The sequence below is a fragment of the Anomaloglossus baeobatrachus genome, chromosome 9, assembly GCF_048569485.1.
Source record: "Anomaloglossus baeobatrachus isolate aAnoBae1 chromosome 9, aAnoBae1.hap1, whole genome shotgun sequence".
Classification (NCBI taxonomy): Eukaryota; Metazoa; Chordata; class Amphibia; order Anura; family Aromobatidae; genus Anomaloglossus; species Anomaloglossus baeobatrachus.
This window is the reverse complement of record NC_134361.1, coordinates 163004704-163022491: the sequence shown is the minus strand read 5'-3', so window position 1 is coordinate 163022491 and position 17788 is coordinate 163004704. Positions and strand designations below refer to the sequence as shown.

Below are 17788 nucleotides of genomic sequence, written 5' to 3'. Positions count from 1 at the left end.
ATGATACAAAAAGACGGACAGGACAGGTTGCCTGACTTTCCGTCACTGCCACCCTTTGCCATCCTTACCCGTAGAAAGCCCTTTCATCATCCCCAAACCCTAATCTTTTCCCTTCCCTTCCCAGCCCCAAACCCTGCCCTCTGTACCCATCTCACCACCCGCATCCCTTCTCCTATCATCCCCCTACCACCCGAGAAAAAAAAAAAAAAAAAAGCTTGCCCCCTCCTTCCACTAGCCCACCTCCCACCCAAAGAGAAACGTCTGCTGCGCAGCTAGCTTTCTAGGCAGCAGCGCTATTGTGATGTCAGCGGGGGGCATTGTGACAAGCCGCCAGTGTTCCGTCTCTTCATGTTGTGCACTGTTCAAACGGAAAATACATCAACAGGCAGACTACAGAAAAGCTTACTAACAAAGGTTAGAGGGGGGCTTTCTCAGAGGGCTTTTTACAGTTTGTCTATTCCCAATTAGCCGTTTAAGTGTACTTAATGAAAGTAGTAATTCTTTCATAGGCCGCCCATTCTTAGTATTTGACGTTCCTTATATTGCGGTATCAGGCTGCGCAGCAGGTTGCAAAACATTCATCACCCATGACTGTCCCCAATTGGGTTCAGAAGCTAAATGTCTATCATGACCTCTCTTTTAGAATGTCCAAGAGCAAGCAAACTCTTCCTCCAGGTGAGGGAGCCAACAGCCCACTCAAGACATCATCATTGCTCAAAGAAAACCCCAAAAACCAATGCATGATAGGAATAAACAGGTAACTTTCTTTGGAGTGGAAGCGGAGAGATCGCACCAGATGCCAATTCTAGATCTTATCACACCTGTGGTCACTGCAGCAGCAGGTGAATCCACTTTGTCCAAAAGGGATCTATTCCATTCAATTGCAAATGATCTAGATAAGACAGAGAACAAGATACTGCAGCACGGGACATAGTCGAGTTGGTCAGGTTGAGTGGTGATGAGTTTGCTATTTGGATGAATAAAGAAAGTAAAAAGTGTGAAAGATAAAAAACAAAAGGAGGAAGTATTGAGGTGCATATGAAGACGTATGCTTTCTTCCAATTCATTAAATCGGGCTAATATGAATCAGGTGAATTGAGTTCTGCTTTTGGAAACTGGGTTAAGAAGGGGTGCACCGGTCCTGGAGGTACTGCAATACCAGGTCAATGCGTGGAGTGGACAGAGCAAGCTCTTTTTCCATCTCCCTGTTCTAAAAATCCATTTAATATATGGTCCCCAGATAGGGGACGTATCAGATATTAAACTGATAAGAACAGATTTTGATTTAATGAAGCTTTCCAAAGCACCGCAAAAAATGCATGACCGAAGTCACACCAAAAACAGTGCAAAGGCTAGGATTCGTGTGGACCCTTCCGAGAGGAGGTGGTCCCCAAAAATCAACCCCGTCCCTCCGAGCCAGAAGGCCACAGCAAGGGTCAGGGATCTTCGGTGCTCCCCCAAGCCGAAGCCTGGTTGAGCCTTGTCGTTGCTCCCAGCGTCCACCCAGGCATCTTACCCAAGTGGAGTAGAGAGCTACTAGTTGTTGGTTTTGCAGCCGAAACTGCCCGGACCGTCAACCGGTGTTGGTTTCTCAGCCCAAGGCTAACCGGACCTCCAACCGGGTGTTGGTTTCTCAGCCGAAGCTGACCCAGACCTCCAAGCGGGTGTTAGTTTCTCAGCCGAAGCTGACCCGGACCTCCAACCGGGTGTTAGTTTCTCAGCCCAAAGCTGACCAGACCTCCGACCGGTATTATAAAAATTTCCCTTCCTAGCCAGAAGGCCGGGATAGGGTAATATGCTCAAAAAGTATAAAAAGGCAAGGTACGGTGTGCTACAGAGCCCAAGGATTGCCGGGGTTCCAAGCCAGCAAGCTCAGACTCACTCCAGGGTCGTCAGTCCTGGGGCACGTTGCACCATAGCCCCCCAACCTTACTCAGTCTAATAGCCTCGATCCTGGTAGGGCCATGTTTTCCTCTAGATGAATATACTATCCACCCAGAGTACTAGCAAGCGCAACCTTCCAGTGTGCATTGTATCATTGTACTAAGGTGGCCTGGAGCTTAAACCACCTCTTCGAACAACACTACACTTGATCTTAGCCAAAAGGCCGAGAAGCGATAACCAGAATTGGTTTGGGCCTCGAGTGGCACCCTGGCCTATGCCGGACACATCTTAGGGAGAGAGAGCGAGAGGGAGACAAACCCACGCCTACACAAGACATTTTGTCACCCAAGCCAACCCTTGAAAAGGCTGCTTTGCAGAGCAAAAACAAGAAGAATGGTGCGTTTTGCAGCCGCCGCCCACTGCAATGAATCTGAATAACTCCTCCTTTTGGGCGCAAGCAACTCCCCTCCCCCTTGCAGTCTTTTCAATTCATGATACAAAAAGACGGACAGGACAGGTTGCCTGACTTTCCGTCACTGCCACCCTTTGCCATCCTTACCCGTAGAAAGCCCTTTCATCATCCCCAAACCCTAATCTTTTCCCTTCCCTTCCCAGCCCCAAACCCTGCCCTCTGTACCCATCTCACCACCCGCATCCCTTCTCCTATCATCCCCCTACCACCCGAGAAAAAAAAAAAAAAAAAAGCTTGCCCCCTCCTTCCACTAGCCCACCTCCCACCCAAAGAGAAACTTCTGCTGCGCAGCTAGCTTTCTAGGCAGCAGCGCTATTGTGATGTCAGCGGGGGGCATTGTGACAAGCCGCCAGTGTTCCGTCTCTTCATGTTGTGCACTGTTCAAACGGAAAATACATCAACAGGCAGACTACAGAAAAGCTTACTAACAAAGGTTAGAGGGGGGCTTTCTCAGAGGGCTTTTTACAGTTTGTCTATTCCCAATTAGCCGTTTAAGTGTACTTAATGAAAGTAGTAATTCTTTCATAGGCCGCCCATTCTTAGTATTTGACGTTCCTTATATTGCGCTATCAGGCTGCGCAGCAGGTTGCAAAACATTCATCACCCATGACTGTCCCCAATTGGGTTCAGAAGCTAAATGTCTATCATGACCTCTCTTTTAGAATGTCCAAGAGCAAGCAAACTCTTCCTCCAGGTGAGGGAGCCAACAGCCCACTCAAGACATCATCATTGCTCAAAGAAAACCCCAAAAACCAATGCATGATAGGAATAAACAGGTAACTTTCTTTGGAGTGGAAGCGGAGAGATCGCACCAGATGCCAATTCTAGATCTTATCACACCTGTGGTCACTGCAGCAGCAGGTGAATCCACTTTGTCCAAAAGGGATCTATTCCATTCAATTGCAAATGATCTAGATAAGACAGAGAACAAGATACTGCAGCACGGGACATAGTCGAGTTGGTCAGGTTGAGTGGTGATGAGTTTGCTATTTGGATGAATAAAGAAAGTAAAAAGTGTGAAAGATAAAAAACAAAAGGAGGAAGTATTGAGGTGCATATGAAGACGTATGCTTTCTTCCAATTCATTAAATCGGGCTAATATGAATCAGGTGAATTGAGTTCTGCTTTTGGAAACTGGGTTAAGAAGGGGTGCACCGGTCCTGGAGGTACTGCAATACCAGGTCAATGCGTGGAGTGGACAGAGCAAGCTCTTTTTCCATCTCCCTGTTCTAAAAATCCATTTAATATATGGTCCCCAGATAGGGGACGTATCAGATATTAAACTGATAAGAACAGATACTACACTTGATCTTAGCCAAAAGGCCGAGAAGCGATAACCAGAATTGGTTTGGGCCTCGAGTGGCACCCTGGCCTATGCCGGACACATGTTAGGGAGAGAGAGCGAGAGGGAGACAAACCCACGCCTACACAAGACATTTTGTCACCCAAGCCAACCCTTGAAAAGGCTGCTTTGCAGAGCAAAAACAAGAAGAATGGTGCGTTTTGCAGCCGCCGCCCACTGCAATGAATCTGAATAACTCCTCCTTTTGGGCGCAAGCAACTCCCCTCCCCCTTGCAGTCTTTTCAATTCATGATACAAAAAGACGGACAGGACAGGTTGCCTGACTTTCCGTCACTGCCACCCTTTGCCATCCTTACCCGTAGAAAGCCCTTTCATCATCCCCAAACCCTAATCTTTTCCCTTCCCTTCCCAGCCCCAAACCCTGCCCTCTGTACCCATCTCACCACCCGCATCCCTTCTCCTATCATCCCCCTACCACCCGAGAAAAAAAAAAAAAAAAAAGCTTGCCCCCTCCTTCCACTAGCCCACCTCCCACCCAAAGAGAAACTTCTGCTGCGCAGCTAGCTTTCTAGGCAGCAGCGCTATTGTGATGTCAGTGGGGGGCATTGTGACAAGCCGCCAGTGTTCCGTCTCTTCATGTTGTGCACTGTTCAAACGGAAAATACATCAACAGGCAGACTACAGAAAAGCTTACTAACAAAGGTTAGAGGGGGGCTTTCTCAGAGGGCTTTTTACAGTTTGTCTATTCCCAATTAGCCGTTTAAGTGTACTTAATGAAAGTAGTAATTCTTTCATAGGCCGCCCATTCTTAGTATTTGACGTTCCTTATATTGCGGTATCAGGCTGCGCAGCAGGTTGCAAAACATTCATCACCCATGACTGTCCCCAATTGGGTTCAGAAGCTAAATGTCTATCATGACCTCTCTTTTAGAATGTCCAAGAGCAAGCAAACTCTTCCTCCAGGTGAGGGAGCCAACAGCCCACTCAAGACATCATCATTGCTCAAAGAAAACCCCAAGACCAATGCATGATAGGAATAAACAGGTAACTTTCTTTGGAGTGGAAGCGGAGAGATCGCACCAGATGCCAATTCTAGATCTTATCACACCTGTGGTCACTGCAGCAGCAGGTGAATCCACTTTGTCCAAAAGGGATCTATTCCATTCAATTGCAAATGATCTAGATAAGACAGAGAACAAGATACTGCAGCACGGGACATAGTCGAGTTGGTCAGGTTGAGTGGTGATGAGTTTGCTATTTGGATGAATAAAGAAAGTAAAAAGTGTGAAAGATAAAAAACAAAAGGAGGAAGTATTGAGGTGCATATGAAGACGTATGCTTTCTTCCAATTCATTAAATCGGGCTAATATGAATCAGGTGAATTGAGTTCTGCTTTTGGAAACTGGGTTAAGAAGGGGTGCACCGGTCCTGGAGGTACTGCAATACCAGGTCAATGCGTGGAGTGGACAGAGCAAGCTCTTTTTCCATCTCCCTGTTCTAAAAATCCATTTAATATATGGTCCCCAGATAGGGGACGTATCAGATATTAAACTGATAAGAACAGATACTACACTTGATCTTAGCCAAAAGGCCGAGAAGCGATAACCAGAATTGGTTTGGGCCTCGAGTGGCACCCTGGCCTATGCCGGACACATCTTAGGGAGAGAGAGCGAGAGGGAGACAAACCCACGCCTACACAAGACATTTTGTCACCCAAGCCAACCCTTGAAAAGGCTGCTTTGCAGAGCAAAAACAAGAAGAATGGTGCGTTTTGCAGCCGCCGCCCACTGCAATGAATCTGAATAACTCCTCCTTTTGGGCGCAAGCAACTCCCCTCCCCCTTGCAGTCTTTTCAATTCATGATACAAAAAGACGGACAGGACAGGTTGCCTGACTTTCCGTCACTGCCACCCTTTGCCATCCTTACCCGTAGAAAGCCCTTTCATCATCCCCAAACCCTAATCTTTTCCCTTCCCTTCCCAGCCCCAAACCCTGCCCTCTGTACCCATCTCACCACCCGCATCCCTTCTCCTATCATCCCCCTACCACCCGAGAAAAAAAAAAAAAAAAAAGCTTGCCCCCTCCTTCCACTAGCCCACCTCCCACCCAAAGAGAAACTTCTGCTGCGCAGCTAGCTTTCTAGGCAGCAGCGCTATTGTGATGTCAGCGGGGGGCATTGTGACAAGCCGCCAGTGTTCCGTCTCTTCATGTTGTGCACTGTTCAAACGGAAAATACATCAACAGGCAGACTACAGAAAAGCTTACTAACAAAGGTTAGAGGGGGGCTTTCTCAGAGGGCTTTTTACAGTTTGTCTATTCCCAATTAGCCGTTTAAGTGTACTTAATGAAAGTAGTAATTCTTTCATAGGCCGCCCATTCTTAGTATTTGACGTTCCTTATATTGCGGTATCAGGCTGCGCAGCAGGTTGCAAAACATTCATCACCCATGACTGTCCCCAATTGGGTTCAGAAGCTAAATGTCTATCATGACCTCTCTTTTAGAATGTCCAAGAGCAAGCAAACTCTTCCTCCAGGTGAGGGAGCCAACAGCCCACTCAAGACATCATCATTGCTCAAAGAAAACCCCAAAAACCAATGCATGATAGGAATAAACAGGTAACTTTCTTTGGAGTGGAAGCGGAGAGATCGCACCAGATGCCAATTCTAGATCTTATCACACCTGTGGTCACTGCAGCAGCAGGTGAATCCACTTTGTCCAAAAGGGATCTATTCCATTCAATTGCAAATGATCTAGATAAGACAGAGAACAAGATACTGCAGCACGGGACATAGTCGAGTTGGTCAGGTTGAGTGGTGATGAGTTTGCTATTTGGATGAATAAAGAAAGTAAAAAGTGTGAAAGATAAAAAACAAAAGGAGGAAGTATTGAGGTGCATATGAAGACGTATGCTTTCTTCCAATTCATTAAATCGGGCTAATATGAATCAGGTGAATTGAGTTCTGCTTTTGGAAACTGGGTTAAGAAGGGGTGCACCGGTCCTGGAGGTACTGCAATACCAGGTCAATGCGTGGAGTGGACAGAGCAAGCTCTTTTTCCATCTCCCTGTTCTAAAAATCCATTTAATATATGGTCCCCAGATAGGGGACGTATCAGATATTAAACTGATAAGAACAGATTTTTGATTTAATGAAGCTTTCCAAAGCACCACAAAAAATGCATGACCGAAGTCACACCAAAAACAGTGCAAAGGCTAGGATTCGTGTGGACCCCACCGTGAGGAGAGGGTCCCCAAAAATCAACCCCGTCCCTTCGAGCCAGAAGGCCACAGCAAGGGTCAGGGATCTTCGGTGCTCCCCCAAGCCGAAGCCTGGTTGAGCCTTGTCGTTGCTCCCAGCGTCCACCCAGGCATCTTACCCAAGTGGAGTAGAGAGCTACTAGTTGTTGGTTTCGCAGCCGAAACTGCCCGGACCGTCAACCGGTGTTGGTTTATCAGCCCAAGGCTAACCGGACCTCCAACCGGGTGTTGGTTTCTCAGCCAAAGCTGACCCAGACCTCCAACCGGGTGTTGGTTTCTCAGCCGAAGCTGACCCGGACCTCCAACCGGGTGTTAGTTTCTCAGCCCAAAGCTGACCAGATCTCCGACCGGGATTATAAAAATTTCCCTTCCTAGCCAGAAGGCCGGGATAGGGTAATATGCTCAAAAAGTATGAAAAGGCAAGGTACGGTGTGCTACAGAGGCCAAGGCTTGCCGGGGTCCCAAGCCAGCAAGCTCAGACTCACTCCAGGGTCGTCAGTCCTGGGGCACGTTGTACCATAGCCCCCCATCCTTACTCAGTCTAATAGCCTCGATCCTGGTAGGGCCATGTTTTCCACTAGATGAATATACTATCCACCCAGAGTACTAGCAAGCGCAACCTTCCAGTGTGCATTGTATCATTGTACTAAGGTGGCCTGGAGCTTAAACCACCTCTTCGAACAACACTACACTTGATCTTAGCCAAAAGGCCGAGAAGCGATAACCAGAATTGGTTTGGGCCTCGAGTGGCACCCTGGCCTATGCCGGACACATCTTAGGGAGAGAGAGCGAGAGGGAGACAAACCCACGCCTACACAAGACATTTTGTCACCCAAGCCAACCCTTGAAAAGGCTGCTTTGCAGAGCAAAAACAAGAAGAATGGTGCGTTTTGCAGCCGCCGCCCACTGCAATGAATCTGAATAACTCCTCCTTTTGGGCGCAAGCAACTCCCCTCCCCCTTGCAGTCTTTTCAATTCATGATACAAAAAGACGGACAGGACAGGTTGCCTGACTTTCCGTCACTGCCACCCTTTGCCATCCTTACCCGTAGAAAGCCCTTTCATCATCCCCAAACCCTAATCTTTTCCCTTCCCTTCCCAGCCCCAAACCCTGCCCTCTGTACCCATCTCACCACCCGCATCCCTTCTCCTATCATCCCCCTACCACCCGAGAAAAAAAAAAAAAAAAAGCTTGCCCCCTCCTTCCACTAGCCCACCTCCCACCCAAAGAGAAACTTCTGCTGCGCAGCTAGCTTTCTAGGCAGCAGCGCTATTGTGATGTCAGCGGGGGGCATTGTGACAAGCCGCCAGTGTTCCGTCTCTTCATGTTGTGCACTGTTCAAACGGAAAATACATCAACAGGCAGACTACAGAAAAGCTTACTAACAAAGGTTAGAGGGGGGCTTTCTCAGAGGGCTTTTTACAGTTTGTCTATTCCCAATTAGCCGTTTAAGTGTACTTAATGAAAGTAGTAATTCTTTCATAGGCCGCCCATTCTTAGTATTTGACGTTCCTTATATTGCGGTATCAGGCTGCGCAGCAGGTTGCAAAACATTCATCACCCATGACTGTCCCCAATTGGGTTCAGAAGCTAAATGTCTATCATGACCTCTCTTTTAGAATGTCCAAGAGCAAGCAAACTCTTCCTCCAGGTGAGGGAGCCAACAGCCCACTCAAGACATCATCATTGCTCAAAGAAAACCCCAAAAACCAATGCATGATAGGAATAAACAGGTAACTTTCTTTGGAGTGGAAGCGGAGAGATCGCACCAGATGCCAATTCTAGATCTTATCACACCTGTGGTCACTGCAGCAGCAGGTGAATCCACTTTGTCCAAAAGGGATCTATTCCATTCAATTGCAAATGATCTAGATAAGACAGAGAACAAGATACTGCAGCACGGGACATAGTCGAGTTGGTCAGGTTGAGTGGTGATGAGTTTGCTATTTGGATGAATAAAGAAAGTAAAAAGTGTGAAAGATAAAAAAACAAAAGGAGGAAGCATTGAGGTGCATATGAAGACGTATGCTTTCTTCCAATTCATTAAATCGGGCTAATATGAATCAGGTGAATTGAGTTCTGCTTTTGGAAACTGGGTTAAGAAGGGGTGCACCGGTCCTGGAGGTACTGCAATACCAGGTCAATGCGTGGAGTGGACAGAGCAAGCTCTTTTTCCATCTCCCTGTTCTAAAAATCCATTTAATATATGGTCCCCAGATAGGGGACGTATCAGATATTAAACTGATAAGAACAGATTTTTTTTTTTTTTTTTTTGAAGGATGAGTTTGAAAATAATAAAGTGACCGCCTCTCGTTGCCCAGATAACTGTCCGTCACAAGAGGGCTATGACATCCTACGATGCACACTCCCCCAAGGCCAGCAGTTGTGCAATACCCTGGCACCTTTCAGCACCAACCAAGGTAGTACCCTCCCAAACTACACTTGATCTTAGCCAAAAGGCCGAGAAGCGATAACCAGAATTGGTTTGGGCCTCGAGTGGCACCCTGGCCTATGCCGGACACATCTTAGGGAGAGAGAGCGAGAGGGACACAAACCCACGCCTACACAAGACATTTTGTCACCCAAGCCAACCCTTGAAAAGGCTGCTTTGCAGAGCAAAAACAAGAAGAATGGTGCGTTTTGCAGCCGCCGCCCACTGCAATGAATCTGAATAACTCCTCCTTTTGGGCGCAAGCAACTCCCCTCCCCCTTGCAGTCTTTTCAATTCATGATACAAAAAGACGGACAGGACAGGTTGCCTGACTTTCCGTCACTGCCACCCTTTGCCATCCTTACCCGTAGAAAGCCCTTTCATCATCCCCAAACCCTAATCTTTTCCCTTCCCTTCCCAGCCCCAAACCCTGCCCTCTGTACCCATCTCACCACCCGCATCCCTTCTCCTATCATCCCCCTACCACCCGAGAAAAAAAAAAAAAAAAAAGCTTGCCACCTCCTTCCACTAGCCCACCTCCCACCCAAAGAGAAACTTCTGCTGCGCAGCTAGCTTTCTAGGCAGCAGCGCTATTGTGATGTCAGCGGGGGGCATTGTGACAAGCCGCCAGTGTTCCGTCTCTTCATGTTGTGCACTGTTCAAACGGAAAATACATCAACAGGCAGACTACAGAAAAGCTTACTAACAAAGGTTAGAGGGGGGCTTTCTCAGAGGGCTTTTTACAGTTTGTCTATTCCCAATTAGCCGTTTAAGTGTACTTAATGAAAGTAGTAATTCTTTCATAGGCCGCCCATTCTTAGTATTTGACGTTCCTTATATTGCGGTATCAGGCTGCGCAGCAGGTTGCAAAACATTCATCACCCATGACTGTCCCCAATTGGGTTCAGAAGCTAAATGTCTATCATGACCTCTCTTTTAGAATGTCCAAGAGCAAGCAAACTCTTCCTCCAGGTGAGGGAGCCAACAGCCCACTCAAGACATCATCATTGCTCAAAGAAAACCCCAAAAACCAATGCATGATAGGAATAAACAGGTAACTTTCTTTGGAGTGGAAGCGGAGAGATCGCACCAGATGCCAATTCTAGATCTTATCACACCTGTGGTCACTGCAGCAGCAGGTGAATCCACTTTGTCCAAAAGGGATCTATTCCATTCAATTGCAAATGATCTAGATAAGACAGAGAACAAGATACTGCAGCACGGGACATAGTCGAGTTGGTCAGGTTGAGTGGTGATGAGTTTGCTATTTGGATGAATAAAGAAAGTAAAAAGTGTGAAAGATAAAAAACAAAAGGAGGAAGTATTGAGGTGCATATGAAGACGTATGCTTTCTTCCAATTCATTAAATCGGGCTAATATGAATCAGGTGAATTGAGTTCTGCTTTTGGAAACTGGGTTAAGAAGGGGTGCACCGGTCCTGGAGGTACTGCAATACCAGGTCAATGCGTGGAGTGGACAGAGCAAGCTCTTTTTCCATCTCCCTGTTCTAAAAATCCATTTAATATATGGTCCCCAGATAGGGGACGTATCAGATATTAAACTGATAAGAACAGATGAGATTTCATCCGCAATTTTCAGAAACGGTCATCGGCCACCACACAAAAGCGCAGTGCCGCAGGTGATCGCCTCCCGAGCCCAGGAACCACCAGCCACAAGGGGGACGTAAGCACCAAAAGGCGCAACAATCTCCAAGGCCGGCGGTTGTGCAAGCCCGGGCCCCTCCCAGCCAAGACCAAGGCAAACCCAATGAAGGGACTACACTTGATCTTAGCCAAAAGGCCGAGAAGCGATAACCAGAATTGGTTTGGGCCTCGAGTGGCACCCTGGCCTATGCCGGACACATCTTAGGGAGAGAGAGCGAGAGGGAGACAAACCCACGCCTACACAAGACATTTTGTCACCCAAGCCAACCCTTGAAAAGGCTGCTTTGCAGAGCAAAAACAAGAAGAATGGTGCGTTTTGCAGCCGCCGCCCACTGCAATGAATCTGAATAACTCCTCCTTTTGGGCGCAAGCAACTCCCCTCCCCCTTGCAGTCTTTTCAATTCATGATACAAAAAGACGGACAGGACAGGTTGCCTGACTTTCCGTCACTGCCACCCTTTGCCATCCTTACCCGTAGAAAGCCCTTTCATCATCCCCAAACCCTAATCTTTTCCCTTCCCTTCCCAGCCCCAAACCCTGCCCTCTGTACCCATCTCACCACCCGCATCCCTTCTCCTATCATCCCCCTACCACCCGAGAAAAAAAAAAAAAAAAAAGCTTGCCCCCTCCTTCCACTAGCCCACCTCCCACCCAAAGAGAAACTTCTGCTGCGCAGCTAGCTTTCTAGGCAGCAGCGCTATTGTGATGTCAGCGGGGGGCATTGTGACAAGCCGCCAGTGTTCCGTCTCTTCATGTTGTGCACTGTTCAAACGGAAAATACATCAACAGGCAGACTACAGAAAAGCTTACTAACAAAGGTTAGAGGGGGGCTTTCTCAGAGGGCTTTTTACAGTTTGTCTATTCCCAATTAGCCGTTTAAGTGTACTTAATGAAAGTAGTAATTCTTTCATAGGCCGCCCATTCTTAGTATTTGACGTTCCTTATATTGCGGTATCAGGCTGCGCAGCAGGTTGCAAAACATTCATCACCCATGACTGTCCCCAATTGGGTTCAGAAGCTAAATGTCTATCATGACCTCTCTTTTAGAATGTCCAAGAGCAAGCAAACTCTTCCTCCAGGTGAGGGAGCCAACAGCCCACTCAAGACATCATCATTGCTCAAAGAAAACCCCAAAAACCAATGCATGATAGGAATAAACAGGTAACTTTCTTTGGAGTGGAAGCGGAGAGATCGCACCAGATGCCAATTCTAGATCTTATCACACCTGTGGTCACTGCAGCAGCAGGTGAATCCACTTTGTCCAAAAGGGATCTATTCCATTCAATTGCAAATGATCTAGATAAGACAGAGAACAAGATACTGCAGCACGGGACATAGTCGAGTTGGTCAGGTTGAGTGGTGATGAGTTTGCTATTTGGATGAATAAAGAAAGTAAAAAGTGTGAAAGATAAAAAACAAAAGGAGGAAGTATTGAGGTGCATATGAAGACGTATGCTTTCTTCCAATTCATTAAATCGGGCTAATATGAATCAGGTGAATTGAGTTCTGCTTTTGGAAACTGGGTTAAGAAGGGGTGCACCGGTCCTGGAGGAACTGCAATACCAGGTCAATGCGTGGAGTGGACAGAGCAAGCTCTTTTTCCATCTCCCTGTTCTAAAAATCCATTTAATATATGGTCCCCAGATAGGGGACGTATCAGATATTAAACTGATAAGAACAGATACTACACTTGATCTTAGCCAAAAGGCCGAGAAGCGATAACCAGAATTGGTTTGGGCCTCGAGTGGCACCCTGGCCTATGCCGGACACATCTTAGGGAGAGAGAGCGAGAGGGAGACAAACCCACGCCTACACAAGACATTTTGTCACCCAAGCCAACCCTTGAAAAGGCTGCTTTGCAGAGCAAAAACAAGAAGAATGGTGCGTTTTGCAGCCGCCGCCCACTGCAATGAATCTGAATAACTCCTCCTTTTGGGCGCAAGCAACTCCCCTCCCCCTTGCAGTCTTTTCAATTCATGATACAAAAAGACGGACAGGACAGGTTGCCTGACTTTCCGTCACTGCCACCCTTTGCCATCCTTACCCGTAGAAAGCCCTTTCATCATCCCCAAACCCTAATCTTTTCCCTTCCCTTCCCAGCCCCAAACCCTGCCCTCTGTACCCATCTCACCACCCGCATCCCTTCTCCTATCATCCCCCTACCACCCGAGAAAAAAAAAAAAAAAAAAGCTTGCCCCCTCCTTCCACTAGCCCACCTCCCACCCAAAGAGAAACTTCTGCTGCGCAGCTAGCTTTCTAGGCAGCAGCGCTATTGTGATGTCAGCGGGGGGCATTGTGACAAGCCGCCAGTGTTCCGTCTCTTCATGTTGTGCACTGTTCAAACGGAAAATACATCAACAGGCAGACTACAGAAAAGCTTACTAACAAAGGTTAGAGGGGGGCTTTCTCAGAGGGCTTTTTACAGTTTGTCTATTCCCAATTAGCCGTTTAAGTGTACTTAATGAAAGTAGTAATTCTTTCATAGGCCGCCCATTCTTAGTATTTGACGTTCCTTATATTGCGGTATCAGGCTGCGCAGCAGGTTGCAAAACATTCATCACCCATGACTGTCCCCAATTTGGTTCAGAAGCTAAATGTCTATCATGACCTCTCTTTTAGAATGTCCAAGAGCAAGCAAACTCTTCCTCCAGGTGAGGGAGCCAACAGCCCACTCAAGACATCATCATTGCTCAAAGAAAACCCCAAAAACCAATGCATGATAGGAATAAACAGGTAACTTTCTTTGGAGTGGAAGCGGAGAGATCGCACCAGATGCCAATTCTAGATCTTATCACACCTGTGGTCACTGCAGCAGCAGGTGAATCCACTTTGTCCAAAAGGGATCTATTCCATTCAATTGCAAATGATCTAGATAAGACAGAGAACAAGATACTGCAGCACGGGACATAGTCGAGTTGGTCAGGTTGATTGGTGATGAGTTTGCTATTTGGATGAATAAAGAAAGTAAAAAGTGTGAAAGATAAAAAACAAAAGGAGGAAGTATTGAGGTGCATATGAAGACGTATGCTTTCTTCCAATTCATTAAATCGGGCTAATATGAATCAGGTGAATTGAGTTCTGCTTTTGGAAACTGGGTTAAGAAGGGGTGCACCGGTCCTGGAGGTACTGCAATACCAGGTCAATGCGTGGAGTGGACAGAGCAAGCTCTTTTTCCATCTCCCTGTTCTAAAAATCCATTTAATATATGGTCCCCAGATAGGGGACGTATCAGATATTAAACTGATAAGAACAGATGAGATTTCATCCGCAATTTTCAGAATCAAGGTAGCCCCGAAGGCCAGCAGGCCACCACACAAAAGCGCAGTGCCTGGGTGATCGCCTCCCGAGCCCAGGAACCACCAGCCACAAGGGGACGTAAGCACCAAAAGGCGCAACAATCCCCGAGGCCGGCGGTCGTGCAAGCCCGGGCCCCTCCCAGCCAAGACCAAGGCAAACCCAATGAAGAGACTACACTTGATCTTAGCCAAAAGGCCGAGAAGCGATAACCAGAATTGGTTTGGGCCTCGAGTGGCACCCTGGCCTATGCCGGACACATCTTAGGGAGAGAGAGCGAGAGGGAGACAAACCCACGCCTACACAAGACATTTTGTCACCCAAGCCAACCCTTGAAAAGGCTGCTTTGCAGAGCAAAAACAAGAAGAATGGTGCGTTTTGCAGCCGCCGCCCACTGCAATGAATCTGAATAACTCCTCCTTTTGGGCGCAAGCAACTCCCCTCCCCCTTGCAGTCTTTTCAATTCATGATACAAAAAGACGGACAGGACAGGTTGCCTGACTTTCCGTCACTGCCACCCTTTGCCATCCTTACCCGTAGAAAGCCCTTTCATCATCCCCAAACCCTAATCTTTTCCCTTCCCTTCCCAGCCCCAAACCCTGCCCTCTGTACCCATCTCACCACCCGCATCCCTTCTCCTATCATCCCCCTACCACCCGAGAAAAAAAAAAAAGCTTGCCCCCTCCTTCCACTAGCCCACCTCCCACCCAAAGAGAAACTTCTGCTGCGCAGCTAGCTTTCTAGGCAGCAGCGCTATTGTGATGTCAGCGGGGGGCATTGTGACAAGCCGCCAGTGTTCCGTCTCTTCATGTTGTGCACTGTTCAAACGGAAAATACATCAACAGGCAGACTACAGAAAAGCTTACTAACAAAGGTTAGAGGGGGGCTTTCTCAGAGGGCTTTTTACAGTTTGTCTATTCCCAATTAGCCGTTTAAGTGTACTTAATGAAAGTAGTAATTCTTTCATAGGCCGCCCATTCTTAGTATTTGACGTTCCTTATATTGCGGTATCAGGCTGCGCAGCAGGTTGCAAAACATTCATCACCCATGACTGTCCCCAATTGGGTTCAGAAGCTAAATGTCTATCATGACCTCTCTTTTAGAATGTCCAAGAGCAAGCAAACTCTTCCTCCAGGAGGGGGAGCCAACAGCCCACTCAAGACATCATCATTGCTCAAAGAAAACCCCAAAAACCAATGCATGATAGGAATAAACAGGTAACTTTCTTTGGAGTGGAAGCGGAGAGATCGCACCAGATGCCAATTCTAGATCTTATCACACCTGTGGTCACTGCAGCAGCAGGTGAATCCACTTTGTCCAAAAGGGATCTATTCCATTCAATTGCAAATGATCTAGATAAGACAGAGAACAAGATACTGCAGCACGGGACATAGTCGAGTTGGTCAGGTTGAGTGGTGATGAGTTTGCTATTTGGATGAATAAAGAAAGTAAAAAGTGTGAAAGATAAAAAACAAAAGGAGGAAGTATTGAGGTGCATATGAAGACGTATGCTTTCTTCCAATTCATTAAATCGGGCTAATATGAATCAGGTGAATTGAGTTCTGCTTTTGGAAACTGGGTTAAGAAGGGGTGCACCGGTCCTGGAGGTACTGCAATACCAGGTCAATGCGTGGAGTGGACAGAGCAAGCTCTTTTTCCATCTCCCTGTTCTAAAAATCCATTTAATATATGGTCCCCAGATAGGGGACGTATCAGATATTAAACTGATAAGAACAGATTTTTTGATTTAATGAAGCTTTCCAAAGCACCGCAAAAAATGCATGACCGAAGTCACACCAAAAACAGTGCAAAGGCTAGGATTCGTGTGGACCCCTCCGTGAGGAGAGGGTCCCCAAAAATCAACCCCGTCCCTCCGAGCCAGAAGGCCACAGCAAGGGTCAGGGATCTTCGGTGCTCCCCCAAGCCGAAGCCTGGTTGAGCCTTGTCGTTGCTCCCAGCGTCCACCCAGGCATCTTACCCAAGTGGAGTAGAGAGCTACTAGTTGTTGGTTTCGCAGCCGAAACTGCCCGGACCGTCAACCGGTGTTGGTTTCTCAGCCCAAGGCTAACCGGACCTCCAACCGGGTGTTGGTTTCTCAGCCGAAGCTGACCCGGACCTCCAACCGGGTGTTGGTTTCTCAGCCGAAGCTGACCCGGACCTCCTACCGGGTGTTGGTTTCTCAGCCGAAGCTGACCCGGACCTCCAACCGGGTGTTGGTTTCTCAGCCAAAGCTGACCCGGACCTCCAACCGGGTGTTGGTTTCTCAGCCCAAAGCTGAACGGACCTCCGACCATGATTATAAAAATTTCCCTTCCTAGCCAGAAGGCCGGGATAGAGCAATATGCTCAGAAAGTATGAAAGGGCAAGGTACGGTGTGCTACAGAGCCCAAGGCTCGCCGGGGTCCCAAGCCAGCAAGCTCAGACTCACTCCAGGGTCGTCAATCCTGGGGCACATTGCACCATAGCCCCCACACTTACTCAGTCTAATAGCCTCGATCCTGGTAGGGCATGGTTTCCTCTAGATGGATATACTATCCTCCCAAAGTACTAACAAGCGCCCAACCTTCCAGTGTGCATTGCATCATTGTACTAAGGTGGCCGGAGCCTTAAACCACCTTTTCGAACGATACTACACTTGATCTTAGCCAAAAGGCCGAGAAGCGATAACCAGAATTGGTTGGGGGCCTCCGAGTGGCACCCTGGCCTATGCCGGACACATCTTAGGGAGAGAGAGCGAGAGGGAGACAAACCCACGCCTACACAAGACATTTTGTCACCCAAGCCAACCCTTGAAAAGGGCTGCTTTGCAGAGCAAAAACAAGAAGAATGGTGCGTTTTGCAGCCGCCGCCCACTGCAATGAATCTGAATAACTCCTCCTTTTGGGCGCAAGCAACTCCCCTCCCCCTTGCAGTCTTTTCAATTCATTGATACAAAAAGACGGACAGGGACAGGTTGCCTGACTTTCCGTCACTGCCACCCTTTGCCATCCTTACCCGTAGAAAGCCCTTTCATCATCCCCAAACCCTAATCTTTTCCCTTCCTTCCCAGCCCCAAACCTGCCCTCTGTACCCATCTCACCACCCGCATCCCCTTCTCCTATCATCCCCCTACCACCCAGAAGAAAAAAAAAAAAAAAAGCTTGCCCCCTCCTTCCACTGAGCCCCACCTCCACCCAAAGAGGAAACTTCTGCTGCGCAGCTAGCTTTCTAGGCAGCAGCGCTATTGTGATGTCAGCGGGGGCATTGTGACAAGCCGCCAGTGTTCCGTCTCTTCATGTTGTGCACTGTTCAACGGAAAATACATCAACAGGCCAGACTACAGAAAAGCTTACTAACAAAGGTTAGAGGGGGGCTTTCTCAGAGGGCTTTTTACAGTTTGTCTATTCCCCAATAGCCGTTTAAGTGTACTTAATGAAAGTAGTAATTCTTTCATAGGGCCGCCCATTCTTAGTATTTGACGTTCCTTATATTGCGGTATCAGG

The 17788-nt window shown here is 47.7% G+C and overlaps 9 non-coding genes and 2 pseudogenes across 9 annotated transcripts; all 11 read right to left on the bottom strand.

The window, feature by feature from the left end:
* Nucleotides 1-1125: 1125 nt before the first annotated feature.
* On the bottom strand, nucleotides 1126-1321 carry LOC142253248 (U2 spliceosomal RNA). The gene has a single exon (XR_012726559.1). It is a non-coding gene; the product is annotated as a U2 spliceosomal RNA (small nuclear RNA).
* Nucleotides 1322-3500: 2179 nt separating this feature from the next.
* Nucleotides 3501-3691, bottom strand: LOC142252505 (U2 spliceosomal RNA). The gene has a single exon (XR_012725880.1). It is a non-coding gene; the product is annotated as a U2 spliceosomal RNA (small nuclear RNA).
* A 1380-nt stretch (nucleotides 3692-5071) lies between these two features.
* On the bottom strand, nucleotides 5072-5262 carry LOC142252504 (U2 spliceosomal RNA). Its single transcript, XR_012725879.1, has one exon. It is a non-coding gene; the product is annotated as a U2 spliceosomal RNA (small nuclear RNA).
* A 1381-nt stretch (nucleotides 5263-6643) lies between these two features.
* LOC142253021 (U2 spliceosomal RNA) lies at nucleotides 6644-6836 on the bottom strand. Its single transcript, XR_012726353.1, has one exon. It is a non-coding gene; the product is annotated as a U2 spliceosomal RNA (small nuclear RNA).
* A 2183-nt stretch (nucleotides 6837-9019) lies between these two features.
* Nucleotides 9020-9213, bottom strand: LOC142253448 (U2 spliceosomal RNA). The gene has a single exon (XR_012726733.1). It is a non-coding gene; the product is annotated as a U2 spliceosomal RNA (small nuclear RNA).
* A 1557-nt stretch (nucleotides 9214-10770) lies between these two features.
* On the bottom strand, nucleotides 10771-10954 carry LOC142253340 (U2 spliceosomal RNA). Its single transcript, XR_012726639.1, has one exon. It is a non-coding gene; the product is annotated as a U2 spliceosomal RNA (small nuclear RNA).
* Nucleotides 10955-12541: 1587 nt separating this feature from the next.
* Nucleotides 12542-12732, bottom strand: LOC142252832 (U2 spliceosomal RNA). The gene has a single exon (XR_012726198.1). It is a non-coding gene; the product is annotated as a U2 spliceosomal RNA (small nuclear RNA).
* Nucleotides 12733-14113: 1381 nt separating this feature from the next.
* On the bottom strand, nucleotides 14114-14297 carry LOC142253381 (U2 spliceosomal RNA). Its single transcript, XR_012726675.1, has one exon. It is a non-coding gene; the product is annotated as a U2 spliceosomal RNA (small nuclear RNA).
* A 79-nt stretch (nucleotides 14298-14376) lies between these two features.
* LOC142253777 (U2 spliceosomal RNA) lies at nucleotides 14377-14516 on the bottom strand (annotated as a pseudogene).
* A 1375-nt stretch (nucleotides 14517-15891) lies between these two features.
* Nucleotides 15892-16089, bottom strand: LOC142253217 (U2 spliceosomal RNA). The gene has a single exon (XR_012726529.1). It is a non-coding gene; the product is annotated as a U2 spliceosomal RNA (small nuclear RNA).
* An 806-nt stretch (nucleotides 16090-16895) lies between these two features.
* Nucleotides 16896-16971, bottom strand: LOC142253770 (U2 spliceosomal RNA; annotated as a pseudogene).
* Nucleotides 16972-17788: the final 817 nt, after the last annotated feature.